General features: G+C 40.5%; 1 protein-coding gene and 1 long non-coding RNA gene across 4 annotated transcripts in view; both read right to left on the bottom strand.

The window, feature by feature from the left end:
- The window catches only part of RBMS3 (RNA binding motif single stranded interacting protein 3), a 1,231,630-nt gene that overhangs the window by 1,012,348 nt on the left and 197,714 nt on the right, over positions 1-21,568 (bottom strand). The window lies entirely within an intron of this gene.
- LOC128781488 (uncharacterized) overlaps positions 19,065-21,568 on the bottom strand; it is a 48,753-nt gene continuing 46,249 nt past the window's right edge. Inside the window, exon 4 of the long non-coding RNA XR_008427470.2 lies at positions 19,065-21,541. This is a non-coding gene — a long non-coding RNA (uncharacterized lncRNA). The remainder of the gene's footprint in view (positions 21,542-21,568) is intronic.

Raw genomic sequence — 21,568 nt, 5'->3', positions numbered from 1 at the left:
TAAGTAAGAGCAATGAGGCAGGGAAACATTTTTTAGAAGAGAGAGAAATAATAGGACAGTTAATGGCAGAACAGATAGAAGCAACCAAGCCAAGGGCACCTTTCCTGTGGGAGCTTCACGTCATGAGAAAAAGACCCCAAAATCTTTCTGACAAGCCCCCTAACATTGCCAGGGAACCAGACTTCTCTGCTTTCTCTTCTTTCTGAGTCTGGGGGATTTGGCCTCTTCTGGATGCCCTCTCTATCCTCCCTCCCTCATGGAACCTCAAGGAAGTCTCTGTTCCTTTCAGAGAAGAACTCCATTGATCAAGAGAGGAGGCGGGGCCCTTCTTCAACAATTCACCCTGTCTGTCTAACTCCCAGGGTAGTCTATGGACTAGGAGACACTATCTCTTCACCAGCATTGTTCTGCAAAGCAAGGTGGCAGCAAAGTCACCCTGGAGACAAGGTTTCTTAGGCCATTCCCCATCCTCTGCAGTCAACAAGGTTGGTCACATCTGCAACCATCCATCTTTCCTGATCTGTACTTGGCACGTGTTTATCCCCCCGTCATGTGTCTCCTGGAAGAATTTCCAGTACAACCTCCCAGACTGGGAGAAAGGTGGGGAAAAACAGGCAAACAGCCAAATAGCCAGGGAGTCAAAAATTACCCACTGTGGCTCCTAATACTTTAAATGATGGCTGCATGATGTGGGGTTATTACCTTAGGGAAAAAAAGGTGCCCAGATGGCTTGTCTGTAAGGTGAAAAGTATGCTTAAATCACAGATAGATTTACTTGTGGATGCTAAGCAATCAGTGGTAACTACCAGGAGGGCTGTCTTTAGAAGGATAATGAGCCTGGGCCCATCAAGGGTGTCATGATTGGTTAATAACATCTGTCATGGCACGAGGAGGGGAAGGGATGGATGAATGCTATGTATTTGCCCTCCCTCATCCAAATGCTATCCTGAGTCCTCTCCACTTCTTAATTCCAAAATTCTATGTTATTATCCTTAATGTGAATGTACCAGCATATATTTACCTCTAAGATGTTAGCCTTTTTTCTTCTGAAGGGTCATCTTTCTGTTTTGATCTTCCAGCTGGGTCTCGGACTCCATTTTTTTCTCAGGTGAACATTACGAAACTCCAGCTCCCAGCATTAAAAGTGCACATCAAATGCATAATAATATAAGGTCTGCTAAGCACTTCATAAAAAGCAGCATTAATAATCCACATCACATCCCTGCTTCCTTAGAAAAACCTGCATGGGGCAGATGAATTCCACACCACAGCAGGGGCGAGCTGCAGCCCGGTGACCACAGCTCTTGCGTCCAGATAAAGTGCTGCAGGAAGAGACCTTTGATGAAAACCACCTTGGTTGCCCCTATTTCTTTCCTTCCTGAGTCTCTTTAAGAGTGCTGTCAAGTTATTCCAAGGCACTCTAGCCCTGTTTCTGTAGAACTATATCAGCATAAAAGTGCACATCAGAGAAAAATCATTAGGTCTGAATACGCCTTCAAAGCGCGTTAGGAAGACAGCACTATTGATCTTGCACTATCAGTGTTAGTGGGCCGCCTCTAACCTGGGCAAGTCACCTCCCTGACCCTCAGTTTCCTCATCTGTCAGAAGGGGGTTACAATAAGTGACTTCTCGGGTCCTTGCCAACTGTGACAATTAGAAAATCTATGGTGTTCTCTGCAAATGATTGTTCTATGGAATTGGGAAACTGTATTTGAAATGGAACTGGCCTGTTATAATTAAAGTTATAATTAAACATTTTGATTGCTCTCTATCAATGAGAATCTCATACAAATTAAAATTTAATTGGTTAAATATTGTCACTTTTAACTCAGTTAGCCACCCCTGGTTCTCAACTGGGGACACCCTGGGAAAATCTGGCAGTGTATGGAGACATTTTTAGTTGTCAAAACTGGGCCAGGGCAGGGTGCTACTGGAATTTAGTGAGTATAGTCTAGGCTACTCCTAAACATTCTGCAATGCCCCAGATAGCCCCACCACAACAAAGAACGATGTGACCCAAACTGTCAAGAGTGCTGAGGTTGAAACACTCTTCATTAACTCTATCTTATTACTTTGGGAAGAGTTCACAAAGATTTGAGTGATGAACGATGAATGAGATCTTCAATTTGATATAAAAACAAGTTTCAGTTGTTTCAAATGACATAAATCAAAGTAAGGAAATGGTTTATGTCAACTGCACCAGGCCAAATTAGTCACTGTAATACAGCTAAAATACTCAGGGTGTCTAAATATTACTAAGTGATAAAGAAAAATCAGACAATTTCTGAGCTGAGGAGTACTACTTGAAGCAAGCTATTTTTCTATAGTTACATGCTCTGATCGTATGAATTTCAATCTCTCATAATTTTATTTTTAACTTTTTTCAAGAACAATGACCAGATCCTCTTTAATTAGAATTACATGCAATAAAAGAACCAGTTTTCTAGTTCCCAGCTTCATTCAGCTAAAATACAAGAATGAAAAAACTTGCCAAAGAAATGTGCCTCCTATTTTGGACAAGAACCAAGAGTACTTTCTTACAACCAGTGTTGAGATTGCCAAGGTGGAAGCTAGAACAAAAATATATTTTTGCTGTTCTGCTTTTATTTTTGCATGTTAACTATCTATAGAGTATTGAAAAGATTTACACAGAAGAACCATGAAACCTGCTTTCTTCCCTGACCGAAAAGTTAAGATATATGTGTGTGTGTGTGTGTGTGTGTATGCTAAAGGCTTGAGACTGAAAGATGGTTGTTACAGTAGTATAACCCAGCCTATCCTGACTAATACACTTAGAAATTGAACCCATCTCGTTAGAACAGGCCAACAAATATGAACCCTGTATGAAAATACCCAAGATTGTAGGTAATCTAATTACAAATATGTTGAATCTCAGATACTGCTTTGCAAATGCACCTTATTCCTCTTTACTGTACATTAAATAGGGTCTGAGACTCTCCCAAACCAGTCTCTTCATTGGCACAAGCTTTAGTCCCAGTTACTGAGGATTTCCAATCTTCTTTCTAGTTGGTGGAGACAAGATAATCAATAAACATGTCTTCATAAATCATTCCCCAAAAGGACATTTCTCTGCTAAGTGATGGAGGATCTGTTTGAGTGTTTCCTTCTCTCCACTTAAATTCATCCAAAAACACAAACTTCTCTAAAATGCTAATACCAAGTGTCTCTCCTAGATAATGATCAGAAACCATCTATACTTTACCTTCTTGTGACACTTTATGTATAGGTTTTTCCTGGGCATAGTTAGGGAATGTGATTAATGATTTGACCTAATCTCTGCTTATGTATTCAGTACTGTTTCAAGTACCTTCTCTACGGCAGTCTTTGCGGGGTCATGAATACCACCACAAAAACCTCACAGGAGAGCTGAGTCATTTAGTTATTCAAGCAACTCCTTCTGAAAATATCCTGGACTCACTTACCCAAATACAGCACAACACCCCACCCCACCCCCCTGCCAGCTGCCCAGTTAATCCAAGTTATTACCAAGTTGTTCATTTGCTTTTATCAGTGGAAGCCTGATTAATGAATTCTCAAACTTTGGACAGGTCATTCCTCAAAAGTATGCTTTTCCATTGCTCTTAAAACGGATGATCATATAAGTTTTAAATGTACATCCCCATGATATACTTAATAAAAATTATTAAGAATGAAAAAATAGTATGAGATTTTTTTTGCAACAGTGTGAAAAAAACTCAAAAATCTAGTATGCAACAAATAATCTTTGGCTGAAAGAGAAGATGATAGCTTCGTGCAAGAAAGACCCAAAGCATCCCACCACAGCGGATGGCAAATATAAATAGGTCAGAATATTTGCCCTCAGAATGGTTAGTTTAAAACAGCATAGATGACAGAATGTATAGTAACCACCTGTTAACCTGCAACAGAATATGGTAATCTGTCCTTTTATGAGTCTGTTTTTCCTGGACTTGAATGCAAGCTTTTGAGGGCAGGGAACATGTCCTATCTATCACTTCTCGGCCTAGAACAGTACGTGGTACACAGAAAGTATTTGACTGATTGAATAACTACATGAATGAACGCTAGTTTTTCATCCTGATTTATCTGGCATAGATACACTATTTTGCTCTGCCTCTCAGATTGATTTTGCATTAAGGAACTATCGCTAGAAATCTCCCAACAACTCTAGGAAAAATGTCCTTTCTCCAGTGAAAGCCATAGGACAATATCTATTTTGTTAATAGTGATTTTAGGAGGAGGCTGACATTGCCTTCTACGCCCCTTTAAGACTGAACGAGAAGAAATGGCAGGTGTTAGGTTTGCACATGAAGAAGTACTTACTTATCACAGTGACAAATATTGAAATGGGGAATCCACAGGACATTACAGGCTCTCCAGAACCTTCTCTTTTTCAGAGACTAAATGAAACACCCCCAATTTTTCTTTATCTCATGGCTTCTCAAAGCCCGTTTTGGCTCTATGTAACATTGAAGAGGTGACAGTAGGAAAAGAATTGAACTACTACTATAAAGTGAGAGTAACAATACCTACCTATTCATAGAAAAATAAAAACAAAGGAAAATGTACAGCACTTGGCAAACATAAAAGATTCTATCAATGCCGAATAATAATGTTAATGCCTTCCAACCCAGCCGCCGAGTTTGACAGGATTATCTTGAAATAACAAGCGTGGGTCTGTTCTACCTAACACAATGAATAACTGTTGTGATTGCCCGAATTCCATACACAGTCTGGATTTTCTAATATGAGGCTGTTCTGTCTCTCTCTCTGTCTTACCCCTCCCCTTCTTCCTTCCCTCTCTCCATCTCTTCTTCTCACCCTTTCTCCTTATCCTCCCTCCTTGTTTTACAGTCCTGTTCCTATTAACATATGATGACAAAATTACCTACAGTAAAGAAAACAGCACTCAATTTATTTAAGAATTGAAGACACAGAGCAAAACCTCACAAAGTCCTTTTTATTTTAAGCAGCAGAAAATGTTTTAAAGCTAGATTAAGGAATTAAAAACAAAATTAGTTTCAGATGTTGTAGCTTAAGAAATCTGGTCAAGAATGAGAGCAAAAATGGAAGACAGATTGCATTGATGACCCAATTAATGGCCACGCTGCATCCTCGCACTTTGCAATGTGACTTGGCAGCTTCTCCCATCAAGAGGGGGACTCTCTTTCCTCACTCTTTAATCTGGACCGGCCATGTGATTTGTGTTGCCCAATAGAATGTGGCAGGAAAGATGGTGCATCCGTTCTAAGCCTTGCTTTCAAAGCACTTTGCATATTTAGACTCAGTCTCAGAACCTCACCCCTGTGAGCACAATAAGCCTGGGTTATAGCTCATGGGCAGAGGAGAGACCATGCTGAAGAAATCAGCATTATCCTAGCTTAGGACAGTATCAATGACCAGGCAACAGCCAACTAACTCCTTGATTATATGAGAAGGCCCAGACAATTTCAGCAGAGATGCCAACCCAACATGAAACTTAACTCACACACAGACCATGAGTTAGTTCAGCTGAACCCAGAAAAATCATCCAGCTGAACCAAAGACTCTACATAATAATAAATATTTACTGTTGTAAGCTGCTTAGTTTGGGGGGGGGTTATACAGTAATATCTACCTGATATAGGCCTCATCTTTATCTTCTCACCACATGATCAATTCATCTGCCTGACATTTATTGACCTCAATGAAATCCCTAAATATCAATACCCTGAACACATACTTTGTACCTGCCATAGTATGATAGGTGATGGACATTGGGAGCATCACCTGTGGCATCCCTATGTTCCAAGGCCTGTTTATAATTATCACAACCCCTACTTACAATTCGTGGAGGTTCTAAATAATCCATGGGTCAAAGAAAAAGTCTCGACAAAATTTTAACATACATGAAACTAAATAAAACAAATTATAGTATATCATATTTTATGGGGTACAGATAATGCAGGTCTGAGAGGAACATTATAGCACCAAATGTTTACATTAGAAGTGAAGAAAAGTCTTAAGTTAATAATCTAAGTTTTTACCTCAATGAACTCGAAAAAGAAATACAAAATAAGTCCTAAGCAAAAAGAAGAAAGAAAATTATGAAGTTAAGAACAGAAATCAATGAAAATGAACAACAATAAAGAAAATCAATGAATAAAAACTGGTTCTTCAGAAAAAAATAGTAAAACTGATAAACCTTTAGTAAAAATAACAAACTTTTAAAAAGGAGAGAGATGAGGCACAAATCACCAATATCAGGAATGAATTAGGGAATATAATTACAGATTTTGCAGCATTAAGAAGATAATAAGGGAATATTATGAACAACTTTATGCTCATCAATTTGACAATTAGAAGAAATGGATCAATTGCTCGAACAGCACAACCTACAAAAATTCAGCTAATATTAAGTTGACAATCTAAATAGGTCTATAATCATCAAAGAATTTGAATTTGTAAGTTATTATTTCCTAAATAAAAAATTTCCAGGACCAGAGGTTTTCACTTAAGAGTTTTATCAAACATTTAAAGAAGAACTAATATTAATTGTACATAATCTCCTTAATAAAACAGAAGGGAGAAAACACTACTGAATTCATTTTATGAGGCTAGGATTTCCCTGATAACAAAGTGAAGGCATTTCAAGAAAGGTGGGGGGATGTTGGGGGGACAACAAAGACAAATATTTCTCTTGAACCCATGGAGAAATCTTCAACAGCATATTAATAAACCAGACCCAAACACATGCTCACATCCCCTACAAAGGAAGTAACTGCTGTCCAGCTGCACAGGTCGTCAGCACACACCTCCCACTGTCAGCTCCTTCAGTGTCTGCCTTAGTTGCAAAGAGCCACGCTGCCCAAGGCAACACTCTCACAGAAGCAGCCCATATGAAGTGAATGAAAAAGGTGAGGCTATGAAAGCCCACCCTTTTAACCCAATGCAGGGCACCCTGACAGCCAATACTCACCCCAGAGCTCCCCTTGAGTTTGGTCATGAACCTCTGGGGGCTACCTTGCAGGTCAACTTCTTCTACCAAATTCTGCTTCTCTCCTCCTCACATCTCCTAGCATCTCCATTTTAGCATCTTCCCCCAGAACCCAACCTGTGACACTGAGCAATGCAGATGGTGTGTTTTTAATGTTATTTCTCCAATAAAGTAACATAAAACCAAAATACAGTATTTCCCATTCAGCCCCTGATATTTATTAATGTCTTAGTAATTGTTATAATCATTTATAGAAGCATTGGCAAGAACCAAGTAAAACAGACTTCAATGTTGGAATAGAACAAGGGTGCCGAGGGTAATTATAACTGAGGCACAGAGAGAGGCTTCAAAGCAGCAGCCCTGTTTTAAGAACGATGCTATGAGATGAGAAGGTGATCAGAAGAACACTAGGGCATACACGCCCTCCAAAGTCCACCTGGCTGCTATGGCAGACCTTCCCTGCATTGTGCCACTATTCCTAGGCTTCCCATCCTCAGCAGTGCCCAGGTTCCAAGTCAGTTCTTTGCCTTCACACTCCACCCACTCCACAGTCACCTGTCTTCTATTGTACTCTTATTTGGCCCCATGTTACTCATACATATGCTCCAATGGAAAATATGGTCCACCAAACTCACACAGAGTGACTGAAGGTCTTCACTTCTTTTGGAAATATTTGCATTTTCAACCAGAGGTTCCAGGATACCACCACTTAACCCCAAATAATAAGGATATTTAAAAAAAATTGCAATGGCTAGATGCCATCCCAGGTTAACTGAATCAAAGTTCTTGCGATAGGACCCAGCATTTATCTGTCCTTTTGAAATCTCTACAGGTGGTATTGGTGCACAGTAAATGTCATTGATTGAAACATGAAAAGAAAAAAGAAAGCTTGTCCAATTAGAGGGTTCTCCCAATATAGAGGATCTGTTTTAGTGAAGATAAATGTGGGTCTACAATCTCAACATACTAAAACCAGAACTAGTTATTTAATGAAGTCACGGCATGGAAGTGATCATCAAGTAATGGGATTAATTTGTGTTCTGTGGACACCCTTTACATTTTTGTCTCTTCAGTTTCACTTCCTACTTTGGACTGGATCATTCTTTGTTGTGGGGGAAGGTCTTGTGCATTGTAGGATATTTAGAAGCATCCCTGGTCTCTACCCATTGGGTACCAGTAGCATACTGCCTTCTCTCCCCATCTTTGTGACAATCAAAAATGTTTCCAGATGCTACCAGTATCCCATGGGGGACAGAATTCCTGCTGGTTGCTAAATCCCTGCCCTAGAAGAACACTCTATAGGAATATACAGCATAAAAGAAAAGGGCATTGACTGTGGCATTATAAAATGTCTACATATAACCTCTTCTATCCTAATCTAATGAATAAAACTTTAATTGCTTTGTTTCTGTAGTTTTAAATGATAACCCCCCAAATCCAATTTAAATATTAAGGTAAAAACAGAATGCTTATTCATGATACTAATTCATTTTTAAAATAGCCCAGGCTGGCAAACACCTTTGGTAATAATACATACTTCAGAAGCATGCTGGGAGAATTAGTACTTAGAAAGTGCTTTAAAGATAAGACCATATTAAAATTATTAGTGCAGATTTTAAAACCCATATTGTTTTGAAAATGCATTTTGCTAAGAGATGTTCTGAATTTCTAAACATAAAACCTCTACTCATCTCTCCCTAATTACTTCTAAGTGGATTCTACATATGCAGGACTGGCTAGTGCTATGTTTATTGGTTCCTGACATTTAATGTCCATAAAATTGTTTGGAGAAGGTGGCCTGTTATAGTACACTGTCATAACTGGTTCATCGTCTTCCCCAAGCCATTGATGGACCATAATTGAAGAACATGTGGCAAATGGAAGAAAGAGATTAGGGGTGGACTTAGCCAAAGCCCCTAATATAGTGTGCGGCCAAAGGACCAAATTCCAGTGCCATAAGAGGCTCAAACCCAGAATCCGCGGGGCAGATATCCCTGTACTCCATGGACCAAGGGGATGGCTCTTAGTAAGTTGACACATGACTCTATGGGGAGTAACTGACCCCCGAAAATCCTTCGTTTGCCAAGACAGTGAAATAAGAAAATATGAGTGAATACTCCTGACTACATATTTAAACACCTTTCTTTAGAGACAAGTTCCTATTGTTTATACAAATAGAAATGGAGAGATAGCATCATAAGGGCTAAGGAGAACGGAAAAGTACACTGTATCTATGAGAGGCGGAAAACCAAAATTGCCCCAAATGTTTCAAATTGAGAGACAGAGGTACTTGTTGGCAAGGGTAAGGGAGCAACCAAGGGATGTTGAGGCACCCAGACGGTAGCAGCATTAGGAAGCCTTTACTCCTACAGTCAAAGAGCTGAGAGGAGAAAATAAGTATTACAGGAACTCCACCAGAGCTGGAACCAAGGCAGAAGGGGTCTCTGGTAAACATTGAGACCACCCCAAGGCACGGCTATTGTCAGAGATGGGGCTTCAAAGTAGGGAGACAACGTGGAAGGAATAACCTGACCTCTCTCTCCTTCGGCTCTCTGGTATCTTTCTGATGCCAAACCCTACTGGAAGGCATTTGGAGCCTGGCTGTTGTGGTTCAGAGGAATCAGCCTTTCCTGTCAAAGTCAGGGATATAAGAGCAGAGAGTGGATGTGATGGCAAGGCAAATGGAAAATAAAGAAGGAATAAATGTTTATTGACTATCTACCATAGGAAGCAGACACAGGACTAGGCATTTTAAGCAATTAAAGATTTGTAGAGATGGAATTGGGGGCTGATTTGAGGAAACCTTTCCCAAATATTTTCCCTATTCAATCTGAAATTTCCACCATTCAATGAGATTTGGATTTATATTGGTGTTCTCATAGTCTTCTGGAAGAGTAATTTTTTTATATAGGTAACATAGTTTTGCAAAGGTTTTCTAAGTATCACCCTTGAAATTTTCATAAATTTAGTAGATTGTCATCTAAACATAATTATGTCATAGCAGGTGTTTGTTGATGAGGTCAGGAACATCACGTGAGTTTGGCTGAAGTGCTGTTGAAATAGAGTGATGATGATTCCTTCTTCAAACGCCTGATGGGCCATCAAATGAAGGAGAATTCAGATTCCTTCCTCACGGCTGTGGAGCTTAGAACAAGAGTTAAAAATTAACAGCCCATGGGCTAGATCTAGCTGTAGATGTGTTATTTAGCCCCCAGAGTGTTGGCCCACAGAGTATTTTAAAGGTTTCGAAACGGTTGCCAATTTAAAAGTCAGGAGATGCCACCTAAAACTTCCACATTCTCATCTCATGGAAAGAGAAATCAGAGTATCTGGCACACATTTCTCCAGAGAAACAACAAATGAGAGCTGAAAAGTGACATGCTCTTCAGTTGACTAGGGTCCCTACCACCCCCTGTTGTATTCACTAAATTGTGGCCACATAGCAGATGCCACTTATTATAACACTTGAACTTGTTTCATTTTAATGCCTGATTGTTTAACTTCACGTGTATTATCTGCTGAGCCTCTGTAGGCATTGGAGTTTGAGTTTCCTGAGTTAGAATTGGGATCCATGGGTAAACTCCCAGAGACACACATTTTCACCCGCTAACAAGGATGAGCTCCCCAGAGATGGCACTGAGTGCCATGGATGATAATGACTTCCCTGAAACTGAAGATTTCCAAGGGAAGCTGGAGCATCATTTGGCAGCAACTCTTCAGAGAAAATGTAAGCATTGGGTGATATTTTTAAAAATTCCTTTCCTGAGATTTCACTACTGTTAGACGGTGATGTTTTAAAGTCACAGGCAACTCCTTCTTTACCTTTGATTCTAATGCAGGAGTTAGAAGCTGGCTGAAGCGAAGTACACATGTTGTGTCAATAGTACAGTGATTCATTAGGCCATGATGGATGGAAAAAAATTCTTTTTAATCTGGAAAAGATGATATTAAGTTATCGTTGTTCGTCAAGAAACCTATAATCTTAACTGATCATTAGTCAGATAGAAAGATCCAGCAGTCACGAGACTCAAAATAAGTGATGTTTAAAAAGGCTTGAAGAAGCAAATTCTGAAGAGATCAGAGTTCTCAAATAATGGTTAGATCCTTTAAAATTTTTGAAAGGGATTACTCCAGTGAGTCACACGACAGAGTTAGTCATTTATGGAAAAAAAGAAGGTGCGAGGGTGTCAGCCTCAGCCCAAGAAAACAACATAATCTCCTAACAGTGCACAAACTAGACTGGGACTACCTCTGAGTCTCTGATTAGAGACAGCGGCTGACAAAAATACTTGATTCCATTTAGCAATTATACATTTTTGCCTTATTAAATTATATGCATGAAATCCCTAAAAAGGAAATTAAAAAATTGAATGCCTTTATAAAACGCTCGAGACCCTCTTCTGTCCATCCCTAAGAGGAGATGCTGCCAGAACACAGGCCAAGGTCACTCTTCAGCCTTGTGGACAGAGCTCAGAGTTTTGCTGTAACACAGAAGCTACAATGTTATGAGCAAAAAAAAAAGTAAAAAATAATAGGGCCCACATAGCCTGGGCTCTTTGGATGGCCTTTCTTTTTAGAATTTCCGTCTTTTGAAAGTTTCCCCATGTCACTGTATAAGACGGTCCTTGTACTCCAATGAGTTATTTATTTTTGATTTTATTCTTTCCTGCTTTTTCTTACCATAGGACTCATAAGATATTAAGAACCAAGGTGAGGTGTGGCCAGTGGGGAAAGAGGCCAAGGTGGTAAGTTGACTTGCTTTGATCTAGACCACAGAGCAAAAGGAATTTTTGAGACCCAACTCTAGGCCAGCTGCTACTAACCCAACCTAGAGTTTTCCAATAACACTTGAGTGTTAACAGCTTAGCATGATAAACAGTCTGCTCGCTTCTTCTTTTGTGCCTCTATAACTCCAATCCCATAGAACACTGGCATTCTTTAGGCTTCTTTAATGTTCTCCCATGATGCTTAGAATGAAATCCAAACTCTCTCCCATAATCTACAAGGCCCAACACAATCTAGGTCCCTTCTCCTTCAGTCCCATTTCATACAACTTCCATTCACATCTCTATTCCATCTCACTAGCCATTCATCTCTACCATAAACATACCAGGCTCATGCCTACCTCGTGGCTTTTCATATACTCTTTCTCAGTTTAAAACACTTTCCCCAGTTCTCTCTCTGGCTGGCTTTTTCTCACTTTTCAAGTCTAAGCTTAATTGTCATTTACTCAGATAATCCCTGCTAACTACATCCACACAATTTATACCCACAAATCTCTTCAACATCACTGTTTTTCAAATAGTAAAAATCACAGTCAATGTCAGTTTATTTCTTGTGTTTGTCCATCTTCCAGAACATACCATACTGGCCATGTATAATGCTCTCCCGTGTATAATGAGCACCCACGTTTTTGTGCACATTATACATGGGACTGTTATGCCCATTATTATACCCATGGTATGTAATCATTATACCCATATATAATGTGCTTCCTCACTTCTCCCTCAAAACTTTGGGCAAAAAAGTGCTCACTACACAACAAAATATGGTAAGCTCCATGAGAGCCTAAATAAGTGTGGCCCCAATGCCTGGCACAGTGTCTGGCCAAGAGAGAGCTCTCCAATATTTGGCAGCTTATGAACAGCATGCATTTGTCAAAAGTGTCCAGCTCAATATTTCCCATATGGATATGCAGCAAGGTTTGGTCATTCTGGATCCAACAAATAACATTCCCCACGGTCATAACAACCAGGTACAGGCACAAGTCTGAAGTAAAAGTTCTCTAAAGTCACTTGGGAGTTAAAAAAAAAAAAGTTAACGGTAATAGGGGTGAAGCAGGCAACGTACTGGAGGGAAGTAATATTCATTATGCATCTTTCAAAAGTGTTGGATCAGTAGATAGAGAAAGGAGATGACATGGAAAAGGAATAACACAAACAAAAGGTTACACTTAAAGGCATCTTTGAAGACTGATAATACACAATGGAGTGAGAGGGTTCATAAGTGAGTAGTGAGAGAGAAGATACAGGAAGTAAGTTGGGGCTGCATATTAGAAAGTCTGAAATGGCATGACAAGGAGTTTGAACACATTTCCTCACACGCTGAGAGTCAGGAAAGATTCTAGACCAGGATAGTGTCATAATCAGTGACACCATCTCTGGGAACATTTGTGTTGCAATGATATTTAAGATGGATTGCAGTGGAGACGGACTGAAAATGAGAAAATCATTTAAAAGGCTTTAACCACCATAGGCGGCATTGGGTGCCTAAGAGACAGTTTTGTCAGTAAGAGATGAAATAAAGATATCAGTGTCAGAGACATATTGGAGGTTGAATCCTGTGGATGTCTGTGATGATGAAGAGGGAGATTTCAATATGGCAAATAATGTGGCTTATATTCTGGGAGAAAGGAAAAGAAGAATAAGTTGAATTGCGAAGGGGAAGTACTGAGTCCTGTCACAGGCAGGTGGTTTGAGTGGCCAGAAGGACATGTGAATAAATATGTCCAACAGGGAGTTGGAAATGAAAATTCTCAAGGTTTTTTTGTTTGGGGGTGTTGTTTTGGCGGGGTTGGGGGGAGGGTAGACCCTAAAGTCATCCCATCTAGAGATAATAATTTAAAGTGTGTGGAATAATTCACTCATAGAAAAACACAGACATGAAGGAACAAAGAGAGAAGGCAGAACCTTGAAGAATGTTACATTTAGGGGGCAGGCAGAGGAGTAAGGAAACAAAGGACTTTTGTCAGGTAGCTCCCAAATAAACTGAACACCTGTGCTGGGTGTCAGAAGTTCAAGTTCCTAACAATAGTATAAACAAATGCATCTATTTATCTTCCAGCACGAGTCTTCCTGCAAGACTGCAGATGTCTTATTAATGTCGCCCACAACATCCACTCATTATGGCTGTTTATTATTCATCCTGAAGTGACAGCATACCTGGCACTTGCTTAAACACTTGAAAGACAGACTTTCTCCTATAACAGATGTCGGGTAAGGGAGACAAGTTGTACACTTCAACCTTAGAATAAAATCAAGACATGATCTGGATTGAAAGATACAAAATCCCTTTGTGTGAATTCTTTCACCCTTCAAATCATTTTTTGGAAAAAATTTCATTGGTGTTCATTTATGGTGAAAATAATTCCCTATATGAATTATGGAGTTCTGTTGCTTTAAACTGAGTTCTCTCCCTCTCTCTCTCTCTTTCTTTCTCTCTCTCTCTCCCTGCACTTTAGTCTCTATATGAGATCTACAGTTGGTAAGCAGTGTTGTCCAAAGAGAGTGGAAACAAGGAGTAAAAGGTGGACTTGGTTCAATATGCAAGATTCACAATCATCATCCCAATTTTTATAACTTAAGGACTTGTCTTCCTAGTAGTTGTTACTTAGTACCTTTTCTTAATCTTCAACCTGATTAATAGGCTCAAAGTTCAAGGCTCCAAAGGTTAGCCCTGCCTAGCCAGCAAACCTTCCTTTATGTTCCTCAGACCAGTGGTCCTCAGGGTGTGGTCTCATAGCCATCAGCAACAGCCACCCGGAGCTTGTGAGACGTGCGCATTTCCCAGCCCCACCCCAGACCTACTGATGAGAAACTTGGGAGAGCGGCCCAGCAACTTGTGTTTTAACTCCGCCGCCCACCCTGGGATTCTACCTTGACAAACACTGTCTTAGACCAATCGTAAAAACTCCAAGGACCATTCCATTGCCCACAGGACAAAATCTGAATCCTAAACCTCATCAGAGCTTTCCTGTTACAGATAAGAAAAGCGATCTTACTACTGTATTCATCACCAGCACTTGGATCCTGTCTTATGTTTGTCAATAAAAGAACTACAAAATAGTGATCAATAAAGCATCTAATGCAAATAACGAGAAGGGAGTATGATTATAGTTTGAGTGGGTAATACAAGAGGGCATGGTATAGTAAATATAAATCTTAAAAATTAATATTAACAATGGAATATTACTTGATTAAAAAAACGAAATCTCACCATTTGCGATATGGGTGGACCTAGAAAGACAAATACCCTATGATTTCACTTATATGTGGAATTTAAAAACCAAAATAAACAAACAAAACAGAAACAGACTCATAAATATTAAGAATAATCTGGTCACCAGATTGAGAGGGGTGCTGGGGGCTGGGTGAAAAAGGTGAATGGATTAAGAAGCACAGATTGGAAGTTACAACATAGTCACAGGGGTGTAAAGTACATAGTAGGGAATAGAGTCAATAATATTGTACTAACTATGTAATAACTGTGTATGATGCCTGGTAGGTACGAGAGGTATTGGGGAGATCACTTCGTAAATTATATAAACATGTAACCACTAGATTGTACACCTTAAATATAATATTGAATGTCAACTGCAATTGAAAATTAAAACATAAATTAAAAAGCAAGATTAGATAAAAATTTACAATAGGTAATATTAGCACTCATATCAGAAAATAGCAAAGAAGATTTATGATCTTAAGATACATACTCTTCCTGCACTGCCATCACAGTGGTCAAAAGGAGTGTGATTTTGTCTATTATAACCACGTTCACGAGGATAAAACCGATATGCAATTCTAATGCTTTTGTCTACTAATAGGAATCAGGGCTTCTCAAGGGCTAAAATCTTAGCTAATAGCAGAGGAAAATCAATATGGGTATGGCATATCTTGTTGCCTTTAAGCCAGAGACTTTCAAAAATGTCTCAGGGACAATGCTAAAAAGACAGAGGAGAATACGTAAGGAAGTGCCCACATTGTACTAATTTAAGCAACAAGAATATTACAGTTCACTCCAGTAGCTTATGTCTAGGAAAGGCTTTGAGTCCAAAATGGTATTCAACATGGAAAAAGTCTAAGGTATAGCAAAAGGTAATTTAAAATCAGAGGGCATATTTTTATAAATATTTTAATAAGTAGGTTATACTTATATTTATACATATATTTATATTCTACATATATATATATAAAAGTTCTGGTACTTTGATGTACATTTTAATGTATGTGTATATATATATTGTGAGTACATAGAAAGGAAAAGCTACCGTGAATTTTAAGCCAAACAACTCGTGAGAAGTTGGAGACTTTTCCTGACAGACCAAAGCAGCGATCCAACCCTAAGGCCACCCGTAATAGCCAGCGGAGTCCAGCAGCGTGTTGGAAGCTGACGCACGAGCAGCTGACCAGACTCCTCCTCCTTTCTCCCCCAGGATGAAGAGACTTTCGGATGTTTCATTAAAACTTCCTGAGAAACCAAGGCATCACGAAGTAAACACTCACTGCCTGGGACCGGGGTTTGATGGACATGGCAGCTCTCGGGGGCGCTCCGCATCACTAGTGTAAGACAGGGGCTTCCAACAATTCGCTGACACAGCAACTGAACCTTGACTCCTAAGGAAACACTCAGGCTGGCAAACAGCAGCCCAGGACCGAATCAACTTTGAAGAGACCCACTGTGCTCCTGGATGTGGCTGGTAACCTCAACTCTGTAAACTCGGGGTTCTAGGACTCCGTTCGTTGTCTCTGGAGTCTAGTGAGACAGCTGTTAACTCCAGGAAAGTACAGACACTGGGAATTATTTTTAAAAAAACAGGGACGTGAAAAAACAAATTTATAAATAATAAAGATATGAAGCAAGCTCATGGCATAAATATGTCTTAATCAGTTCAACGTAGGAATATACATTTTGAATTGAATTCCACCGTGATTACTGGCATGTATGCCTGTGCATGATGCCTGCTTCTAAAGTTTGTGAGGCTTTTAAGTGAGATCGGTAGAGATTTTATTGAAATATTTAAGAGAATGTGTTTACTCAAATTTGTAATCCGATTTAAATACTTCAGATGACTTGGTCCATAAAGTATATTTTATCAGTGGCAGAAGTAGCATTTTAACGTTTAGTGAAAAAAATTAATCATTAGTCCTGGCTGGTGTGGCTCAGTGTATTGAGTGCTGGCCTGCGAATCAAAGGGTCACCAGTTCGATTCCCAGTCTAGGGCACATGCCTGCGTTGCAGGACAGGTCCCCAGTAAGGGGCACGCAAGAGGCAACCACACACCGATGTTTCTCTCCCTCTGTTTTTCTCTCCCTTCGCCTCTCTAAAAAATAAATAAAATCTTAAAAAAGAATAATTAATGAGATTTAAAATGTGGGCATGAAAAACGTACCAATAGTAGTAAGCGTTTTTCCCTGTATAAAAAGTCCTTGGCCATTTAAGATCTTAAGAACAATGCTATTCTCTGATTTTTTTTTGTCCTAATCAGAATCCTACCCCAATCTTGTATAAAACATAGATAGCTCCACCCTCCAAGACCTTAGCAAAGAGTGAGACAAGAAATAAGGCAGACTCTGGCACGTACTATCATTTCATTTATGTCTTTGGTAACATAAACATCAAAGTCCTTACAGAGAACCCCATAAAAGAAATATGTTTCTTTGTGTGTCCTCCTCCCAAGAACAATAAAAATAAATTCAGCGTTTGATGCTTCTGACAAAGATGAGGGCACATTTTCTTACTTTACAGGGTTGACGTTTTCAACATCTATCTCTGAAAGCAGTAGAGGGTCAGTCTGACACGTTTCTTAGAGCATCATAACTTGAACTTTCAAAGATGAAGTCTCATTTACAAAACTGCCCTGCCAGAAAAGGCAAACCTCTTGTATAAAAGGCTTGATCAATGCCTTAGCTACTCCACACAATATTCAATATTCCTACCAAAATGTCCTCGCAGAACAAAGGCTGGCAGACAGAGTGTCTTAGAGCCTCTTGTAATGGAATTTGACAAGAGCCGGGCACTTTAGGCGGACTCAATCAATGTTAATTGAAGCAGAAGTTATTCGAAGGCCAATAGGAGTCCTTGAGAGGTGAAAGTGGGCTTTAGGATTATGACTCTCTCCTTTTCCCATTACCCACTTGTATTTAATTACTTGTTCTAGCTGCTGAATTGTAATTTGATTTGCTATCAGGTGATTCTGAAGGCGGTCTCATATGTTTGTTGAGTCTTTCATTTTAAGGAAAAAAAAATCTCATAACCTGTGGAGATGCCTGTTTCACAGGAAGGAAATTGGTCTCTGGCATGTGGGTCTCGGATTTATAAGGTCTCCTTTCCAGCTGCTAACATAGCAGAGGCACCAGTAGAAGCACAAGGTGGGAAACTGCCTAGTCCTGAAGGTTACTGCTGTTATTGTCTCTGGGACACTATTACTCCTATCATTGGCCAGCACCGGGACATTTCATCACTTGGACTCCCCGAAGAAGCACACCCTAAGATGGGAATTTATGTGCAAATTGACTACTTACTGGGGAGATGCTCCCAGGAAACCCTGGTTAAGAAGTGTGGGCGTGAGACAAGGAAGGAAAAAGGGGCCAACAAAAGTGCATTAACAAACTAGTTCCCACCAGGGGCAACTGGTCTGCCACCTCTCTGGGGAACTCAGAACCAGGGTAGGCCTCACTTCAGTAGGTCCACCTAGAGGGTGAGGGAGCTGGTTCATTTATATGCCAACTTGATAGAGGGCTAGTCTCAGTGGGGAGGGGAACAAAAGGCCCAGGACTTCGGGCCTGGATGTACACAGGTACCCCAGCCAGAGAAAGCCCTCAGAATATGGACATGGCACCAAGTACATCGGGTACATTTTCCCTGCACATATGTAACTGCTTTAAACTCCTGGGGTCCTTCAAACAGATGCACAAAAGCACCGCCTTCTGGATAAGCTGTGGATGGGAATTGGAAAGAGGTTCTTTTCCTCTGACATGAATAATGTTTTTCTCGTACAACTTTAGGAACTGAGTTTCGATTCAGCATCATTTTGCTCAAGAATCTAAGGTTGTTTTGCCCTTAGTCAGTGCTCTCTCATGTACCCCTGAGACAGCTCTTGGGTTCAATACTTGTATCCAGTTAGGACTTCCCCAGGATACGACGCACTGGGAGCTCAGAATGCTAAATAGAAGCAGACGTCCGCGTAAGGAATGCGGAATCTGCACTCATTTCAGAAGTATATATATTTTTTATTTTATACTTTAAAAACACTGAATTTTTAAGTGAAAACTTTTACTTTTCATATTCACTTGCAATTAGTTGGTATACATTTGCCAAGAACTTAAGACAAAATAATTGTGGGAATCAGACAGGGGAGGATGGTGGTTAATAGCCCCAGATGTAATTTCCAAAGGTGAGGTTCAAAGTCAGAAGCCAGAAAAGCAGACAGCGACTGTGAGGAGGCAGCGGAGCACAACGGGAAAGAGCCCAGGCTTTGGAGTCAGGAAGACCCATAGCGCATCTGTGATATGACTCACCAACCGGTGGGGCTGGCTCAATCACCTAGCCATTTCCTGCCTGTTTCTCATCCAGGTAGTGGGAGTGAAGAGTACCTACCTCATGCAGTTGTTGTGGTGACAATTAAATGAGTCAGTGCTTGTCAAGCACTTGGCCCAGTGATCAGCATATGCTAAGCGCTTAATAATGGTTATTTTAAGGACTTCGTGGTAGAAAGTAGAAAATATTTCTAAGATGCATGGCTTAGAGTCCAGGATTAATATCTGCGGGATTATAATCCATCCCATGTCAACCAGAGAACGCCATAAGCCACCCAATGTGAAATCAATCAACTTAGCTTCTGTCTTTGCTTCACACCTTGTTCGTCCTAAAATCTCAGATGTGGTGGTGGAAAGCGCTGGGAGTTCTCCAAAGGGCTTTCTACTAAAATGGCAGATACAGTCTGACAAGGCCTGAGATGGGTCTGGTTCTTCCCCACAGTGAATGAGGCCTCTTTGTCAGAATCTAGAAGGAGCCTCACCTGCTCTTTGACAATATAAACGCAAACAGGTGGGAACATATCTCACACATCTATGTGCATGGTAAATTTCACTTTCTGCAAAAGCGACAGTGTGATCTCTGTGAAGAAGGTAAAACACCTGCCCAAGGTCAAGGTAGGGAATGGCAGGCCCTCTTCTCCTGACTTCTTATTCCATGAGTCTTCGCCTTTTTTCCTAGCGGCGTTAAGCAAGGAGGCCTTCAGAGGCTACTCAGTGTTCTCAGACAAAGCCCAACTGTAAGGAATTCAACTGTTCTTTTATTTTTTGTTTAAAAAAAGTAACATGACCACCATTTATTGAGTGCTGCCACATTCCAGTGAGATTACAATGTAGAAAGTACCATCCGTGTGATGTCCTTTTACAGGCACTTGTCACCATACCTATAGAAATGTCATTATCCCCATTTCATACAGGTGGACACTGAGGTTCACAGAGTCTGGGGCTTGTCCCAGCGTCTCAGAGAAATCAGAGGGCGCTGCAGAGTTAGCGAGTGGTGCCAGATGCCAGCACCCTGGCCTGACAGGGTTGTGCCACCACTAGACATTTCTAGAGCTGACTGTAATAAAAAGAGCAGAGAAGTTGACCACACACACTGCCCCATGTGTGGACAACTGATGGCTCTAGAGACACTTGTAATGGAGCAATAAGGTGGCGCCCACACCAGATCTTTGGCAGGTCAACTACTCGTAGGTCTGCCCTGGACTGTCTTCCAGAGTCACGAGGAAGGACACAGCATTGCAGGAAACTGACAGACACCTTGTTGCTGAGTCAACCGAAGGTGTTTTATTGCAAGGCGAGGCACAGTTACAGAACGTGAGTCAGAAATAGCACAGTCCCCAGAAACCCAAACACAGAGGCATGCCTTGTTCTCTAATTCCCCCAAAAGGGCAGAGCCACAGAGAGACCTGAGCCACACGGCTGATGAAGGCGGCTGATCTCCAGTTCCGGCTTTGCCTTAGAAAAGGGCAGTTTGAAACCATCCACTTACTGTCAGTTAGCTTCTCTTCAGGGTGTGTGAAGCCAATTTTAATGTGTATAATTTCTCCCCCATTCTAGCTGCAGGATCAGGCAGGGATTAAATTTTAACCGATTAGGTCTGTGTTTCTTTGTAGCATAACATATATATAAAATAGTGTGCAAGAGCCCCTGGTATAATATAGGTTTGATTATATTTCAAATCCAAGCGACAGCACATTGAGATCGCTTCAGCAGCTAAGCAAATGTGATTCAGGACATTACTGGAATTCAAACGTAAAAAAAAAAAAAAAAGCAAGGAAGAAAATGTATTTTTAATCTAAGGATCAGTACTACACAAATCACATCACGCAGCCCCACTTACTAGGTAACCTGGGATTGCAAAGCAGAAAATCTCTGGTGACAGAATTTGCTTATAAACAAGGCTAATGTCAGCAACAATTATACTTCCTAAAGCAATTCTTCTCTTACAATTCCCAGGGCCAAGAGAAGAAAAAGAAAAGACAAGGGGAAAAAAGAAGAAAGAAAGCCAACTAATCAGAAACATCCAGAACTGTGTGGGATGCAGATGACGGCAAAGCAACAACAGTCCAGTGGGGAACGACAGCTCAGAGAGCTTCGCAGGAAGGGCTGCTGCCTGGAGTTCTGCACAAGGTGCTTCCTGGTCCCAGCTGCTGCGTTTCTGTCCCGGGGAGTGGCAGCATTTTCCTCTATGTCCTTCAGCAGTTCCCCAGGACAGCAGAGAAAGTGGTGTGTCCTCTGGCCAAAACAGAGCCTGTGAAAGGACGTATAGGAGGAAGCC

This window comes from Desmodus rotundus, chromosome 8 (genome assembly GCF_022682495.2).
Source record: "Desmodus rotundus isolate HL8 chromosome 8, HLdesRot8A.1, whole genome shotgun sequence".
NCBI classification, from domain to species: Eukaryota; Metazoa; Chordata; class Mammalia; order Chiroptera; family Phyllostomidae; genus Desmodus; species Desmodus rotundus.
The sequence above is the reverse complement of the archived record's forward strand: the minus strand, read 5'-3'. Positions and strand labels throughout refer to the sequence as shown.